The following is an 18,256-nucleotide window of genomic DNA, read 5'->3' on the forward strand; positions in this document are numbered from 1 at the left end:
CTAATCATATTTATTTACGAATTACAGTAGGTATCTTGTATATTAATAATTATTGATGGTCGAGAATTTGAAATAGAGATTATTTTCAATGATCTTGTAGTAATGAATTGTATCGTATTGAAACTAGTGAATATTATTTGAATTTCTTCTACAGCACAGAGCTAATGAATAAAACTTTAGCCTATTACTTTTTAACACAGATATTTAAAAAAAAAATGAGATCGAAATGTGACTTGACTTTTTATTTACGTCACGTTCATTGTTATGTATTATTGATTACAGTACTGTATACACCGTTAAAGATACGTGGAAGCAAATTATGACAATATATGTTCTCCAAGAACTTCACAATCGTGTACTTAGTTCTATATAAAAGTCTGTAAGCTATGTACGTTTTAGGATTTTATAATTATAAATATCAACACAAATAATTAATCTATGATGCTTTTTTGAAGAAGAAAATATAACTATTAGAGATATAAATTGTTGGTTAAGCAATTCGTTTCTCTTATATTAATCTAAACAAGACCAATTTTCTTAGTTGATACTACGATCAACGATATATGAGTGGGGTCATTCGTTTTGTAACCTCAGCAGTTATCAAAAAGGAAAATTGTCAATTTCAAATAAGTCATAATATTCAAATTTACATGAGTATATTATTATAGAAAGAGAGCTATTGATTTTTCTAAAGATTAACTGTATTCAAGTGAACAGTTTAAAAATTTTAGTAGTAATACGTTATATCTTTAGTATAGTCTATCTTTAAGTGAAAATAATTATCAATAAAATCGATATCATAAACTTCATTACTTTTATTTATTTAAGCATATAAGAAATAGTGATGAAAGGTTTAAACAATATCGAATAATGAAATTTAATCCGCTATTGTGCAACTTGTACCGGAATGGTATTTGATAGTGGCTATTGACCGACAGCGGAGCGCATGTCGCCGGGGGCGGTGCATCGCGCAGTGCGCGGCGGCGCGGCCCGGCCGTGCACTTGACTCCTGCGGACGGTGCATCGCCCGCCTGCACTCGCTCACACCGCTGCCGCGCCGGCTCCAACGGGGTGGGCCAACAGCCTCCGCGCCACCCACGTAATCCTTTGAAAAGGTCATCCCGCAATAATGTCATGAAAACATGCCTTCTACTACGATCGACGTTCAGATATTCGTGAAACATAAATTATATTTCCGCTATTCTTAAATTATTCTAATAGAATGTTTACATTATAAACCATAATAATACATAATTAAGATAAGATTATCAGCTATTATGCTACATGAAGTGGTTAGCTCAAAATGAAGGTACGATGTAAATATAGGCAATGCGAGAGACCTTCAGGCGACACACGGAAAACCCCGAATGGTTGCCCGCGACCTTGGACGGCGAGGTCGCGCCCGGGCGACGGCTCACGCGGAAACAGGATATCTTATTAAAATTATATTTCATATCAAAATGACTCGTTTACCATTATTATTGCTTAATTGCATTTAATTGAAACCAGGGCTTGATGATGTGACAACAGTCTTCCTATAACTTAATGATTTTCAATATTTATCCTTCGTGACTTATAGTCATGGAGGTCACTAGCAATCCTCATCATGACAATTTGTGCAGCCCAAATTTTTATTTATATGCGACAATGTCTTATACCTCTTAATGACATGCTTATTAAAAGGATTAAAAGTATACTTTTCGTTAGCTTTAGGTGACCAAATGCTTCCCTGCTCTCCAGCTAATACTTGAGGGATATTAAATTTTGCACATGATGGTAGCAATGTAGGCTGTCGAGGGGGTGAGAGATGGTGTGGGCGGGGTGGCGTTAGGGGTGAGGGCGAACGGGCGCGGGAAGCGGGCGGTCGGCTCCAAGGTCGCAGAGTCACAGCCGGGCAAGGTCGCCATGCCCGCGCGTGCCCGCTCGCCCCCCACCGCCGCCCCTCACACCCGATAACACCCTAGATTTGCGTGGGACGCGACCTTTATCCACGCTCCGGAGAAGTAATTGTATACATACATAAATACTTACTTAATGTTTTTTTAAGGATTACGTAACCGTCACCCTACAAGGTTATAGGTTTCTGGAAAATGTGTAAATAATCTAATTGAAGAGAACGGTTATCTTCTTACGTCTCGGCGGCTATCAGTAAATACAGAAGAGGTATACCTCGTCTTTGACATTTAACATTAGCTATATTAAAATGATCATTAAATTATAAATAAAAAAAAATTGACATTAAAATATAGAATCTCCTCCATTTTTGAGGTCGTAAAAAGTAGATTTCATTGCCCACGACAATTATTTTTATAAGTAACATGAAAATATTATTTATCTATCGAATGTGTTAAAGGCTTCAAATGTTCTATAGATAGACACGATTATTTTTCTTGTTCACTACTTATATTTTTTAATAAAAATATATAAATTATTAGTCAATATTTACGCAAACATTTTTAAGAAAAAATATATTTTTATAGTTTCTTTTCTCATGTTATATATTTATAATAAATATAGGCTCTATTTATTCTAAAAGTAGTAACGATAATAGAACGCTTAGCACGGACATTATCGAAATATTAAAGTAAGTACAAGTTTAGTGTTACAAAGAAAGTAGCATAGCGATCTTGATGTAGATTTTACGAAGAGTATTTCGTCCACAAATAATTGAGGTCGTTCGAGTTACTCATGAAATTGGCATCAGTTGCATTTGTATATATGTTACGTGTTACGTCGTCCACAATCAGAGACGAGTTACAACGTAGTACAATAAATATTGTAACTCTATCACTAAATATAAAAAATATATATAAAAAAAAACGTTCTCTTTTTAACAAAATATTTGCTCATTTCTCCTAATTTTGTAATTAAATTAAATACGATATTATTTTAAATATTAATTCTAATGTACACCTTTGTTAAAACTGGACTATTATAAGAAAGTGGTTACCATTTTTAATTATAATATTCTCAGAAGCTAATTGATGACGTTAATTGTAAAGAAATATATTATTTACATAATTACACGAAAAAAATATGACTAAACAATAGTTTCCTCGTGGTGACAATAGGTTTCGAAGCTTATCTGTTACATAAAATGTACATTTATCTGTCCGTATCGTTTGTGGTGCCTTGTCCTCGAACTCCAAATCTATATCGTTACGTATATTGCTAATGATTGCGTAAATACTCAATGTACAATTTTAACCTTGAAAATGTTCTACTCAAATATTGTTTCAATAAATGCGTATTTAGATATTAGTTTACATTAGATTGTTTTCGTATACCTAACATATTACCAGATATTGAAGCGGAAATATGTGTGTTATCATTCATAGTCATTATAATTGGTAGGGATAATAATGTTTCACGTCAATAGTAACTCTCTCAAGCTATAATCCCATTACATTCAGCAATTCGTAATGGCAAATAAACTGTGTATAATATGGGTACATAAAATGTCCTTAACGTTCCCTAAATTCAGAAGGCCTTGATGACAGGCTGTTCGAGTCAGAATCTAGGTTACCTCGTGCGAAGGGATCGAGGACAAACGAAATTATGGCGAATAATGGATTGGCCCAGATACAAGGATCGTGAATATTTATATTGAACAGATTCTTATCATAAAGTAGAATTTTGGTATATAATTCGCTGTCTTCCGTATACACAGTGAATGTTGACGCGTTTTTATTTTTGGATTAAACCCTTTTTTAATTTATTTTATATAATTCATTATTCATATCCATGGCCAACATTACCAACAGACCAAAAAAAGGAACAAAATCATGTAATATTACTTACATTACATTTAATTACATGTCATGTTATATACACATATTTGTAAGTATATTTTCTGTAGGTATTTTTGTATTTACAATTTTAGCAAGACGAACAAAAGAGGATTAAAAATGTACGGATTAAAATTATACAATAGAAGAGATAATGTTATATTCTACCACAATTAAGTGATATCGACAAAGTCAATTGTATGAAACGTTGCTTCATAAAAGTGTATCGTGTAAAAAATACATCGTATTTTTAATATATTATGCAATCAGGAAATAGAAATCATAATTTGAAGCAAATTGAAGCGAAATAGAAAATTATATTCAGTTAAGCGTCCTCTAGGTAGATAGATTATGGAATAACTTTATTCTGGGTCCAGGAGGGATGCTGGGAAGGTCACGACAAGGACGCGGGGTCACGACGCCTAGCGCTTCTATTTAGCACCTTATAATTAACGATTAACAAAGTCTGTGGCGTCTATAGTACCTTATTATAACCTTTTAATAAATACATAGGCAATTAAACTTGCGATTAAGTTATTTATTAGTAAGTACGACAAGTAATTATTATTCCTTTTATAACATTACATTTTAATTATATTGAATATTATCATTCTAATTTGCATATTCAGATATACTTAAATTTAAAAATATATTTGAATAATACAGTAATAAAGTAGTTATGAAAACTATCAATGGTACTTATTGCATTGACATTCTCTTCTGAAATAATATTTAGATGTATTAAATGGGACATGTTTAACGGGCAAGGCTTTGTAAGGGCGCATTAGCAATTAGGTCGGTGAGACTATTCGCCCTTGACCTACGTCAAACCTGCGCCTTTCACAACATTCGCGCTCCAAATACAACAGATGCCAAGACAAGGGCGTGCTGAACTAGGAATAATACTATTGAACCCATTCTTTTTTTTCGATAATAATTTGATATTAATGTGTATTCAATCCGTTGCATATATGCGTATTGGGATAAACTCTCGGTGCGCATTTACTGAACAGTATTTTTTTAATAGGAAAATGATTGCGTGTCATTCTTGTTAGTCATGTAAGCTAATATGTGACCGTGAAAAAGGAATAGAACACGACCAGTACTGAAAATAACAGCTTGACTTACCATGACCTTGCGCAAAAATACGATTGACGTCTCAGTTACCTACTTGTGGGCACAAAGCAAAATAACGTTTTCGCGAATTATTCCGGGAAGTGCTGATAGAGGCGAGTAACGGGTTGGCTGCGATTATTCAGATATCAGAACGCACACCAGCGCGAGTTTTATATCTTCTTATATATATTTTATTCGCAAAGGCGGGATGCTTGTGTGCGTATGTGTGACATTGAACTTCACTCTTCACGCGGCAGCGCACGAGTTGCGTAACCAATCCACATCGCTCCGGGCACTTAGCGAGCTACATCGACTATCGTCTCAATTTGCGAATAACTGGCAATAAGTTCTTTTTAACGCAAAACAGAGTTTAACTACATTTGTTTAATGTGCCTGTCTTATTATGTACAAAATGAATTTCTATTTATAAATTAATGGATGCATAAATAAAATTCAGAGCGCACATGTGAGAAAATTATATTTATATCATATTGTACTGAGGTATAATAACATATAAGTAAACACGGTTATGATGTACGTAAACACAATGTATGCTAGATACTCGTTTTAGTAAGTAATATAATTTTGTAAGACAGTGAAGACTACAAAGTCGTGGCAACAAGAAGTACGTAGGTAGCCTTTTATTTAAAATCGATGAACTAATTACAGAAAGCTTATCGTTAGCCTAATATAGATTCCGCATTCAGATCAAGTACATACATACGTTCAGTCTAGAAGGCACGTGAGTTGGACACGTGTCGATTTTGACATAGACATTGATATTGGTAGTAATAACGCATTTACATTATTCAATTTTATAAACTCCGCCTGTAGCTCGTATCATCGTCACGTATATAAGAAAAAAAGTAGAAATAATGTCGTTTGTTAGCCCAGAAAATAAAACTTAACCACTTTGTTTGAAAAGTAAGAAAACGACACGCAAAATGTAATATATTTATAAGTTTACTTAATTTTTTCGTTTTACATAAATTAATTAATGTACTTAAAAAATTTTAGACAACATTGGGTATATACCTAATAATTTATTTAAAATTCACACAATAAAGGTTACTAGTATTTGTGTGATTAAATACTTAGATACCTATGTATTTAGTTGTAACGAATTATGTAGAGTCAAGTTCGTCCTTGAACAACATTAATTTACAAAGTAGCGCTGAACGCTTCCGCGACACAGCGAGGCCGTTTTGCGTAATAACAATATTTGCAGAAATGCCGACGCCGACGCCTTGCGCTCGGAGCCGCGGTGACCGCGAACTTGTCTTTTATCTCATTTGTTTCCGTATACGGCTGTACTTTTCACAACATAATACTTGAACAATAAAGCAAAATAAAGTCATTGTAAAATAATAAGTCGTCATAATCGTATACGGTTGTTGCAATTGTTTCAAGTATCAACGATATTGCAATTACTTTTTAAACGATTTCTTAAATTATATAAAATGTATATTATGTTTTTATTTAATAAACTTATTAATTAACTGTCATTTTATAGAATCAAATGCATAACTAGTTGTCATGGGCAATTTAACATGTGTTTTCTATAAATAAAAAAACAGTGACGTGATTTTAAGCAAGCGCGACCTGTGGATACGAGCATGTTCGCCTATCTGACTGTACAAATAGCAGCAACCTTGAGATTCGGCGCGCGCGACAAGGTCACCGCGCAAATTGTTATCACAATGACGTCAGTGTGTGACCTCCGAGAGACCTTCGTTGAGGTGCCCGCGCGATAAGACAAGCCGATGGCGACCGATAGCGTCTCGCACATTACCGTCCGCACCGCGACCAGCGCACCGAGCCCTGCTGTGCTTCGCGCGCATGTCGCGCGGTACGAGACGGACACGCTTCTGCCAAACACTTTGTGACAACTTTACATACTCATAACTCGACGCATAAATAACCTTACAAATTAACGTGGTTAACATGTAGTAAAATTTTTAATCTACTTACAATCAAAAGATAAATGCTATCAGCTAATTATGTATCTTAAAATGTCATGTGTTGAGAAGATAAATTAAGGATTTTAATATAGTCTTTTAATAAATTAAATATATATATTTATAAAAAAATATTATTATCAAAATCAAATCAAGTATTACAAACGCATCGTTTGGAATACGGCCAGAAATAAAACATCAGCCGATCGAAATCACTTTCTACGTGCTTATCGTTGCCGTCCGTAAAAATATATTCGGTCGGCCTTGTAATTTCATGGCCGCGCAAAAATATCGACTTGACATTCTAAGCGATTTTCCTATCTTGAGTGGTTAACCAGGAAACACTGATTAACATTGACCACGCCTCAAAGCTACATATTGATATAACAACGATATATAACATTAGACTAGATTAATTTGATTATTTACTTCATAATCATAAAAAAATGATTGTAAATAACTTAAAATTGAAAACGCCTGTAAAATAGAGATAATATTCTGTATGAGGAATTAACTAAAGTCAAGAGTTGAGAAATCGAACTTTTATCTAGATCACTTCACAATCTATAGACGAGTATTAGTTATGAAGGTTTGGCTATGATGTCGATAAACGAATATACAAAACGTAACTGAGCAGATAAAAATTTAAGAAAACAATTGAATAAAAATTTTTAACGGACGGAAATTATAGTTTGTTGCAATAATATATCATTACGTGTATTTTCGAATTAAATTTGATGATTAATTAATTTTTTTGAGACAATAGTTAGTTAACAAAAATATGCACAATTAATTTAACGTTCTTAAGTAATTGATTTTGTGAATCGGTAACAAATTTCGCTTTTTATTAATAACTTTTATTTAATTCCTGTAGTTTATAAACTAAATATTAAAATGGTTACAAATTGTAATTACCATGGCATTGTTTATGTAGAGCAGTGTGTTTGGGCGAGGTGAACTCGACCTGAATCCGAATACGGACATGAGAGAAATCTTAGGTGGCACGGATGCTGTGCGAGAAAGGCATAGCAACTTGCAAGAGAAAGGACTTCGTCCTTTATGGACATCTGGTATATTAATTCATTAAATTATTGTCGATTTCTGATGATGAATGAATTTTCTTGAATGAATAACATATGTATAATGCAACATTGCAATCAAAATTTACTCCTAAGAATTAACATCCTAAATACAAAATACCACGCAAGTAAGCAAAGACTCAAAGATTTAAGTATAGTAAAAATTCTGTGTCGATTGAAAATACTTTTCGAAAAAAAAATATCATTTACTCTTTCAGCGTATATTTACTTTATACTAAAAATAAATGAAACACAAAAATAACTCTGACAATATCGTTACATGTGTTGTATTATTTTATATAAAACGTACAAGGGAATTTTATAAAAGCAAAGTATGTGTACCATCTTTGTTGGTCACTAGGGCATCAAGCACATGTATATTATAAGCGATATCACCTCAATTTCTCTGCGCCAAGCTGGCGAGGGCGCGACGTGAGGCGATCTCGTCGCGGGGACCTTATGATAATTGATACTAAAGGCGGAGAAAATGTATGGATGCTGTCATCGTATTCTCGAATCGCTTGACTTATGACTTACAAAATCTACATACAATCATCATCAATGTGGGTCAGGGCAGTGGGCCGCACAACCACGCATCGCTGCCCGCCGCTCTGTAGACTTGTATGTGGTATTCTAAAATAAACATTAAACAAGTTTTATTCCATTTATTACATTACAGTCATTAAGATTCCTTTCTTTTTTAAATATTTTTGTAAGAAAATCTACATAGTTATATCACTTTCTACGCGAGACGTTTACTCGGCCTTATTTAATTTGTCTCGAAGCAGAGTACCTAAATTCTCCTCATGTTTCATAGCAATTCGAATCTCTATATGGTATTCTCTTTCATTGGTCTCTGACCTGCTTTTCTTGCTTAATTTGTGGCGTCTGATTTCTTCAATTCGTGTGGCTGCTTACTTGAGCATTACTTTCTTTTATGAGTCGTGTATCTGATAGGATATTGAGACAAGCGCGCACGATGACCTTTTTATTCAAACATCAAAGTTTAAAATTAAAGCACATCATTTATCGAAACGATTAAGAACCCAAAACAATATGTTAACAATAAATTTATAATCTGTCTACACTACATTTAGACAGGCTTGTTTTATAATTTAAGAGTTGTTGAGATAATTTCTTGGCAATAGTATAATTCTTAAAGATTTATGGAGAAAGTGATAGTTGCTGAATTATTTTTGTAATTCTCGCAACTCTAAGGTAGCTATGATATATGTCATATGTATACTGGTATGTCCGCACTCAACTGTCAGCAAAATATTTAATGGACGCATTATCATATTATATTCTTAATGTTGGTCGTACTAATGAATTAAAAATTTTGAAATTTGAAATCTTGTTTTTGTCTTCTATTTTGTGTCACTTAAGTTTAACCTCATATTATAAATTAAGGTCTTCTCAGTTGTGTGTCTTCTTACAACTAAGTAGTGAAATATTAAATTACAACTCTAGAAAACAGCCAAGATGATATTATCGGTCGAAGCAATGGTTGCGTATCTACTTTCTACGTCGATAGTCATGGATTCGTTTTGGACTGGTATTTAGACTCGTCATGTAGATATTCGTTGAATTGGGTGTTTTGGGTCTCACTTTATATAAATCCAGAGCACGATAAGTAGTTGGTCACGGTTTTTATCATGATCATCTAGTAATCAAGTGTCAGTTTTGGCAATCATCTAATGTTTCAAACATATTAATATTAAACCTGAGACTACGTTTCTAAACTGTATGGAGACAAAAATATATGACTGATGCTCTTTGTTTATTTTAAGTTTATATAAATGTAAATAATTAATATGTATCAAAGAAATGTTGAAGGTGGAGGGTAACATAAAGTTATTTTAAAATATTAAACCGAAACTGTAATAAAGTCTATGATTTTGATGGTTTTTTTTTATTATTGTAGCTACAGTCAGATTTCAATAAGGTTAAATAATTTTTAATTATTTTACATTTTTTTTTTCATTTTAAAGAAATAAAATTAACAATAAATTTTACACACGTACATATACATCCTCAATGGATATTTATACATATTATAGAATGCCAGTGTGACTGAAGCCCATTTACAATTAAGCTAGCTTATCTTTAATAATATAGTAAATACGAAACTAACTTTGTCTGTCTTTTGCTCTTTCACAGGCTTACTACTGAACACATTTTGATAAATTTGGTATAAAGCCAGCATAAAACCTTTTTTTATGCCTTACGCCAACACTTGACGTGATATATCATGATTACAACTTGTAAGAGATAATTTAATTAATATTGTAGTGGTCATATTATATGAATGTTATTAAAACTACTGTTTTGTGAAATAACTGCAACAATCTTTTTTATTTATATATTTATGACTTTCAGTATGTTTAATGAACACCTTTCGTTCTAGAAATTGCTTGAAATTCCTTTTAATATTATTTATTGATTTTTTAAATCAATTGTGTATTCGGCGATTTGTAAAATGTTTGTGCATTAAAGATTTATTTAAAGTTTCAAAGGAAATGAGAAATTTTCTTGAATAATCGCATGAGTTTTGTATCCAAACGGTACATAATTAATGATAATTTATTAGCTGTTAAACATTGGCTCTGAAAGTCGTTTAGAAAAATTTCAACAATGTCACAAATTTTTTGTGAGGCGCACTTATTTTTATTTGGCGTTTTCACAACAAGTGGGCGGGCGATTTGTTTACAATTGTGATGCATGTGATTTAGTACTTTAAACACGTTCAGTAGTACGGTGCGGTCTGCAAGGTCATGACGTATTTTAGAAGAAATTATTAGAATAAGCTAAAATTGGAAACACCGCAGTATTTATTAAACAGAAAAATTATTATCTAGCGGATAACATTTAACATGTAGTATAGATATTGTAGGTACGTTAAAATAGAAAAAATATATGTATGTAATAAATATTTAATATAATTAATTTTAAATTTTATTATGTGTCATGTTAAAAGTTTTTGGATTGCAAATATTTAACGATAAGCGATACTGCAAAGAATGCTGGATATGTTCACGTTTACCGTAGTTTATTTGGTAAATTGAGGATTCAAACATATAATAGGCTTTAACAATTACAGCAGGTCTTCAAAAATTACGAACTTACGTATTTTCATTTATTTACTCCTTGTAAAATAATTTAATATGAACCAAGAAATTAAGCTAGTAAATTATAAATAATTAATATGGCAACACATTTGCAGACAAAGTCATAGTATAAACAAACACACACTCGTGATATAGATTATCACAAAATCAACAACGAGACAGACCTTGTAGTCAGACTACTAGGAAATGTCTAGATAAATTGTAATACTCAGTATGGGTATTATAAATTGATAAGTTGATTCAAATAACTCTAACCCGGAATAGAGCGGTGACTCTAACAAGAGAGTTAATGTGTTATTGTGTCTTGAAACTAAATAATATTATCGACTCATTTATTTGTAACAAATAATGATGAAATATAGTGAAAGATCTAATTTTCTGCGTCTCTAATAAAGTGCCTAAACGTATGCTATATTTATGAGAAAACTTCAAATTAAATTTTAGTTCTATTTATTTCACAATCTAAAAATTGATGATGTCATAAATAGGATTTCGCGATATGAACCCGTTTCGTAGATTTAATTCCTTATAAGGTGCGTACGGGGGAGGAGTGTTGGCGGCCTTGTGGCAGCATCATGCGATATTTTCGCTCTCTGCGTTAATGCGGAAGACTATTTCAAGAGTCAGGGTCGCCGCGGCGCCCGTCACCCGTACCGCTCCATTCGCTTACCGCTCGTATGACGCGCTAGTATCAGGTTTCCTCAAACACCATCCCCAGGAAAAGAAAACAATATCGTATTATATTCTCATAAAAACAATATCAAGGATACGAGTTATGTTTTGAAAATTAGAAAAAGAATATTTATTTTAAAGTGAATGATCTGACGAACTATCTACTTCACAGCTTTAAACCACAAAAACATAATTTTATTATTCTCACAAGAATTCATCTACAATGGCATGTGTAATATCGGCGTACTTGTAGACCGCTGTTCAGGTGACCTTAGCCCGCTTGTGTGAAGGTAATCTATAGTAATGTAAATAGACAGGAAATCCATTCAATGTCAGGAGTCCAAACCACAAATCATCTTTTGTTCTTAATTCATAATTCCATCCAAATTTAACGCTTGACATATTCTCATATTGTTTTTTTAATTTTTATTTGCTATGCGACTTCTAACTTCGATAATCATTTATCATAGATATATTTAATCATCTTTAACGCCATTTTTCATATTTCGTCCGTTCTTTACAAAATCTACAAAACATTTACTTTTTCCTCCATAAAGTAGTAAGTGTAATTTTATCTATATCAATACTGTAAGAGACAAAAAGTCTACCTGTACTTATGCTACGCGTGTGTAAAGGATTCCACGAACAGGCGAATCATATATAACTTAACACAGTATGAAATTGTGAAGAAATTTCTTGTAAAATATTAAGAGGTTTCCCATATTCATTCATACAATTGTAATTTCTAGTTATAAATATAATATAACTTATTCATCAATCAAAACATTACAATATAGATTTATGATTGAGATTATTACAATTGAGATAGATCTTTAATCAAAATTATATCAAAATAGTATTATCTATTAATAATATTGTTTAGAATATGAAATATTTTTTCTTGTATTTCAAATAATTTTAATATGTCTGGAATATAATGATTTATCTGAGAATATATTTATAGTGATCTATTAATTTATTCGTCTGACAAATTGCTTAGTGGTCAGCGCGGATCGTAAATGTAATTAATATAAATTATATCATTCTAGACAAGAAGTTGACGTGAATACAAATTGGGTTCACTTCACTACAAGGTTTTAAACGCAGGTTAAATGTTGATACTTAAATGTTTTATAATACTATAATTAAAAAATATATATGTAATGAGTATTATCGCATTTTATAGTATCTTTATATTTATAAATTTACAGATTGACAAGACTATTTATTATTATTTGTAATCTTTATTATATTATCATCACAAATTATTATTATCACAAAAATCGTGTTCGTCTCATATTTCATGAACACAAATGAAATATAGGAAATTATGTTGTAATAAGTTTGGAAGACGGGTTGCCACCCATTATTAACGTTACATAAAATTAGTTGAAGGACATTCTGGAACCGGCTTCAAAACCGCTGGTTCACATTGCCAACTAATGTGCCCTCGAGGCAACCTCCACAAGAAAAGTACATCGTTCTACAGTTGTCGTTAGCCAGGGCCTTGAACTTTGAGTGGTCGTCGGTAAACATGTTTGCGCAGTAAGCACTGCGCACTCGATATTGCTCTGACGTCTCACTTCACCCTATAGGTTATAAGTACATTTGTATTTGCTTATATTTTATTTACCGGTCTATTCTGCCACACGTCCGCACGTGATCGTAATTACAAGGACGGCTTTGGTTGGAACGCCCACTTTTGATGTTTATTTAGATTTAATAAAACTTTATGTGGATGTTGCTCTATTCATATAAGTAACGGTAATTAATATTGTAACAAGCTTTGATAGAAATAAACGTGCTGTTTTTTGACAGCTTAAATTTAAGGATATATGTATATATGTACATGTTTAATATATTTTTTTATAATTGCTTATAAAAAAGATAAGTATATATAAAAACTAAAGAGATACATATCGCAATTATGTGATTTCTTACTTCACAATAATCATAAAAATAATAAACAATGATCGAGGAAAACATTCCTATTTGTATACATAGTTGTAGTCCTTTGTGACGTGCTCAACTGTGGTGACCGCGCGGCGGCAGTGGCATGGCGGACGGCGGCGGTGGCCGAGATAATGAGCGAGCCAAGGCCGACGCGTGCTAATTACAATTACCGTGAGTGGACATTCTTTGTTCCAATAATGATTAATGCCGGTCGCGAGTGTCGAGGAGTATCGCAATGAGATAACAGGAAGCGTCCGTGCTCGCCAATGTCACGCGACAAGGTCGCACTGTGCAAGAGAAGCTGTGCGTGTGTGCATCTACGACACGATACTACACCAAATCCTTATTTTTTAATGAGAATAGTTGTAACAAGTGATTCGTTGATATAACATATTCTTAAGAAATTTACGTAATTGTTTTTTTGAGACTTGTGCTTAGATTTGAACATTAATCTTGATATATTACATATATAAAATAACCTTGCTAAATCAACAAAACAGCAAATTTATATTTACTGTTTTTTAATTCTTATATAAACAGCAACGATTGACGAAAAATATGCTTTATTTCGATAATAAAAGATTTTATATTACACTGTTCGTCTCGTTCTTATCGCCATAGTTCTAATCAGAGAAGCGGTAAGACCTTGAGGCTGACCCTGAATATTTTTATCCGGATATTTTGCAAATGTTTGTAATATCTAGATACGTGCACGACGTAATATAATACTTTCGACCTTAGACGACACCACCTGATAAACTCCATACATAGCAAAATTGATTCGATATTACTACAACGATAGTCTTTCAATATTCTCTTATGTCGAAAATCACCAACAGTTAGCTAATTTATGCACTATTTATTATTATATATAATATAAGTGCTTACTAAATTATAGTTTAAATGAGATAAATATTAGTTTTAAAAATTGATAAATTGCTTCCGGGTCTCTACATTTTCAAGAGTAAGCAACTCAATGGCGGACGGTGGCTGGCGAGGCCGGGCTGATCTAGGAAGTCAAACGATATGACCTCGACCTTGCGCGTGCGAAAAATATTCGGCAGCATAGCCCCTCCTCCCTTCGCCCACGCCGACTCTCATCTCTTCTAACCATTTGCTCTACCGCTCTACATACATCATAAAATTATCCAAATAAAGTCGTTCAGGAAATAAAGACACTCAAACAATATTATTACGTTATGTAACATGATGTCCATGCTTTGAGCATAAAATATAATACGTATTGAGTAAACAATTAAACTAAATACCTATTTCAAATTTAAAATAATAATCAATTGTACTAAGTAGTTATTAGATTATTTACGTTACAAAAAATAATTCATCGTCATCGTAAACGAATGACGTATGTGACAACAATTAAATGGTAGAAAATATCCCAACACCAGCTTGGTAGTGAAGTAACTATTTACGGAAATGAGTGAAGGCCAACCATATTTGCGGAAAAAACAGGTTATAGCTACTTATAAATTATTTTAGTACTTTAGTAGTGTAGATATATATGTTAATATTAATTATTTTTTTAACAAATCATTTCTCAAATTTCTGAAGAATAAAAAGACAAAAGATACACTATTCATGTGCAAATAGATATGTATATTATATTTAGGTCACGTAAATTTCCCAGCCCTGTATATATTTAGCGTCGCCCTACCTATACAGCTTAAACAAAATTTATTAATAAGAGGCCAAAACTGCTATCTTAACATACAATATCCAACATTCGAGTATATTTCGTTGATGATAAAATTGTCTTCAATTATTTCGTGTCCGTTACCTGTCATAAATTTCTAGAACGCGTTACATATATGTAATTCATTATTCAGCTAACTCGATGGTTTTCGAAGGAAATACAAGGTGCGAATGTTATGGCAATAACTCTCCATTGTCGCCATTGTACTGGTTTTATTGCGCAACGATATTTGCCAAACATTCGCGTACCTCTCGATCGATATCGCCGGCTATGTAAACAAAACTGCAATGACTTATAAACAATATAGCTATTATAACATTCATCCTTAAGTATAGTGAACATATATGTACTAAGTATATCTGTATGCTGCAGAACATAGAAAGTATGTTGTAATGTGTTGTAGTCAATCTATTTCTTTTGCGAACTATATTGATGTATACCAGTCCAATAATATTAAATATGCAGCGTCCTGGTTTCAACAAATTTTATACATATGTAAAAATAATTATAACGATTACTCATTTACCTGATAAGAATATTTTGTTTTCTTGTCTAACAGTTTTAATAAAGTACGCACGCAAAATAGGTTTTCGATAAAACATAATGATGAAATAAATAAGATACTTATTTAATTTCTTAAAAAAAACATTTAACAAAAAAAATTAAGGAAGCAGCTGATTATAGTATAATATAAATATAAAAAAGTTATTATGGGTATTTACTAAGAAATAAACTTTATTTCATCACTAATGTTAACCGTGCATGTGTATACTATGACGTCATCTACTGATGTTGTAATTAATCTGAAAGTAAAACAAAGTAAATAGTTAGAGTGTGTGCGAGTATCGTGTGCAGGCAAGAGGTAAACATGCTCCACGCAACCTTAGGATGCGATACATACATACATAGATCGTTCGACCTTAATCTTGAACGATAGAGTCGGCGCGTCGGAGCAGCGCCCTTACCTTATCACACTTGTTGTCACATTACACAAGCATTAACAACGCAAATATTATTTAGGCTATTTTCTCATGAAAACTTGCTAAATAAAATGTTAAGAGTAAAACGTTTAAATTATTTTATTGACATGGTCCTATAGAAAGGAAAATAATTAAGATTTATAAATAGCTGTAGATACATTTATAAGGTGATAATGAACAGTAAAATTAATAATTGGCAATAATTAGCGAAAACTGGAGATAATCTGATTGAGGATGAAAATTATGGCGAAAACACGTTTCACGTTTTAAATACACTAAATTGCAATGTAAATCGTTGCATACATTCACGATAAATAATTGATGTTATTTAAATATGTATTACTATATGGAAAAACAGCTTCGCTCAGGTGAAACAAAACAAATACGGTTTATCATTTATTAAAAATAATAATTTATTGAGGTTAAGCTTCAATTTAGTTTACCGTATCAGGGATACATGTATTTGGAATACATTTACTGAACGCACCCGTAAACGTAAAACATGGCCGGCGGCCGCCCATTGAATTTCATCTCATTCTATTTAATGTATTTAATATTGAATTATCGTGATTATACGAAATTCGCGTTATATAATTGTGGATAGAATTCGATTATATAGACCTGCACAAAATTAATAATATATATATGAACAATTCAAGTACATAAACTACTTATTGTTGGAACTAATTTACTATTTATTAACAGAAAATATTCTGTCATCTTAACTATCACATCGATCAAGCGTATTAGGTGATTCTTAGTTTACTCTGATTATTTTTTATTAATCAATTTATTTTAGAAATTTCATACAGGAATAGGTCGCCGATAATCCACTTTCGAATAATCTAGAGTTATCCTTCGATAAATGCTCTATGATTCATATATTTTGCTATAAATATAATTTATTTTATGAACTATTTTATCAGATCCAGACAACGATTGTCCTTAGTCTAATTTTGTTTTTACTGTTACTGTCAACTGGTAACAAAGTGTAGCTGATAATATCAACAATTCTATTAGTATACAACAACAGCCTGTAAATTCCTACTGTTAGGCTAAAGGCCTCCTCTCCTTTTGAGGAGAAGGTTTGGAACATATTCCACCACGCTGTTCCAATGCCGGTTGATGGAATACACATGTGGCAGAATTTCTATGGAATTTGTCACATGCAGATTTCCTCACGATGTTTTCCTTCACCGCTGAGCACGAGATGAATTATAAAGACAAATTAAGCACATGAATCAGAGGTGCTTGCCTGGGTTTGAACCCGCAATCGTCGGTTAAGATCCACGCGTTCTAACCACTGGGCCATCTCGACTCGTTCTATTAGTATAAACATATCTAATTAAATCGTGACGAAATAAAACTTACTTTAATTATTAACATTGCATTCTGCAGTTATAAATGCAAGTTATCTTTGTTTAAGTTTAGATATTATACCTTTTTCAGTAATAATTGACACATAAAACATTTTTTTATAAAATAATAAGATAATGCCTTTCAATTTCAGTCCTTATTGCCAAATGAATTCCTAATCGCGAAATTATTCTAAAGAACGGAGACTTTCAAATTAAAGGAAAATGTTAAGATCTCAAATATAAAATTCATCAAGAGTTTTATTGTAAATTAATAAAAACAAATGTTTTTGTGTTTAATAATTTTTAAAAAGAGTAACAACAATAGCAAAGTCAGACAGTAATAAATTTTATAGCTTCTAGAAAACCTTGGCCTCTAAGAGTTTGCCAATTGTTCTACCCTTGATATTTTTTTCTCTTTTTAGGCTTCGCTTAATCGATAATGTATATATTGAGTTAGCGTTAATTCAATATATACCTACTATATGGAAGTCGGCCTTTTAACTTATCAGAATT

At 32.3% G+C, this 18,256-nt stretch overlaps 1 long non-coding RNA gene across 1 annotated transcript; it reads right to left on the reverse strand.

Moving 5' to 3' along the window:
- Positions 1 to 800: 800 nt before the first annotated feature.
- Positions 801 to 5,231, reverse strand: LOC124533913. Its single transcript, XR_006966710.1, has 2 exons — positions 4,917 to 5,231; positions 801 to 1,105 (listed from the first exon to the last, which is right to left on the reverse strand). It is a non-coding gene; the product is annotated as an uncharacterized LOC124533913 (long non-coding RNA).
- Between the last annotated feature and the right edge of the window lie 13,025 nt (positions 5,232 to 18,256).

The sequence above is a fragment of the Vanessa cardui genome, chromosome 11 (assembly GCF_905220365.1).
Source record: "Vanessa cardui chromosome 11, ilVanCard2.1, whole genome shotgun sequence".
NCBI lineage: Eukaryota > Metazoa > Arthropoda > Insecta > Lepidoptera > Nymphalidae > Vanessa > Vanessa cardui.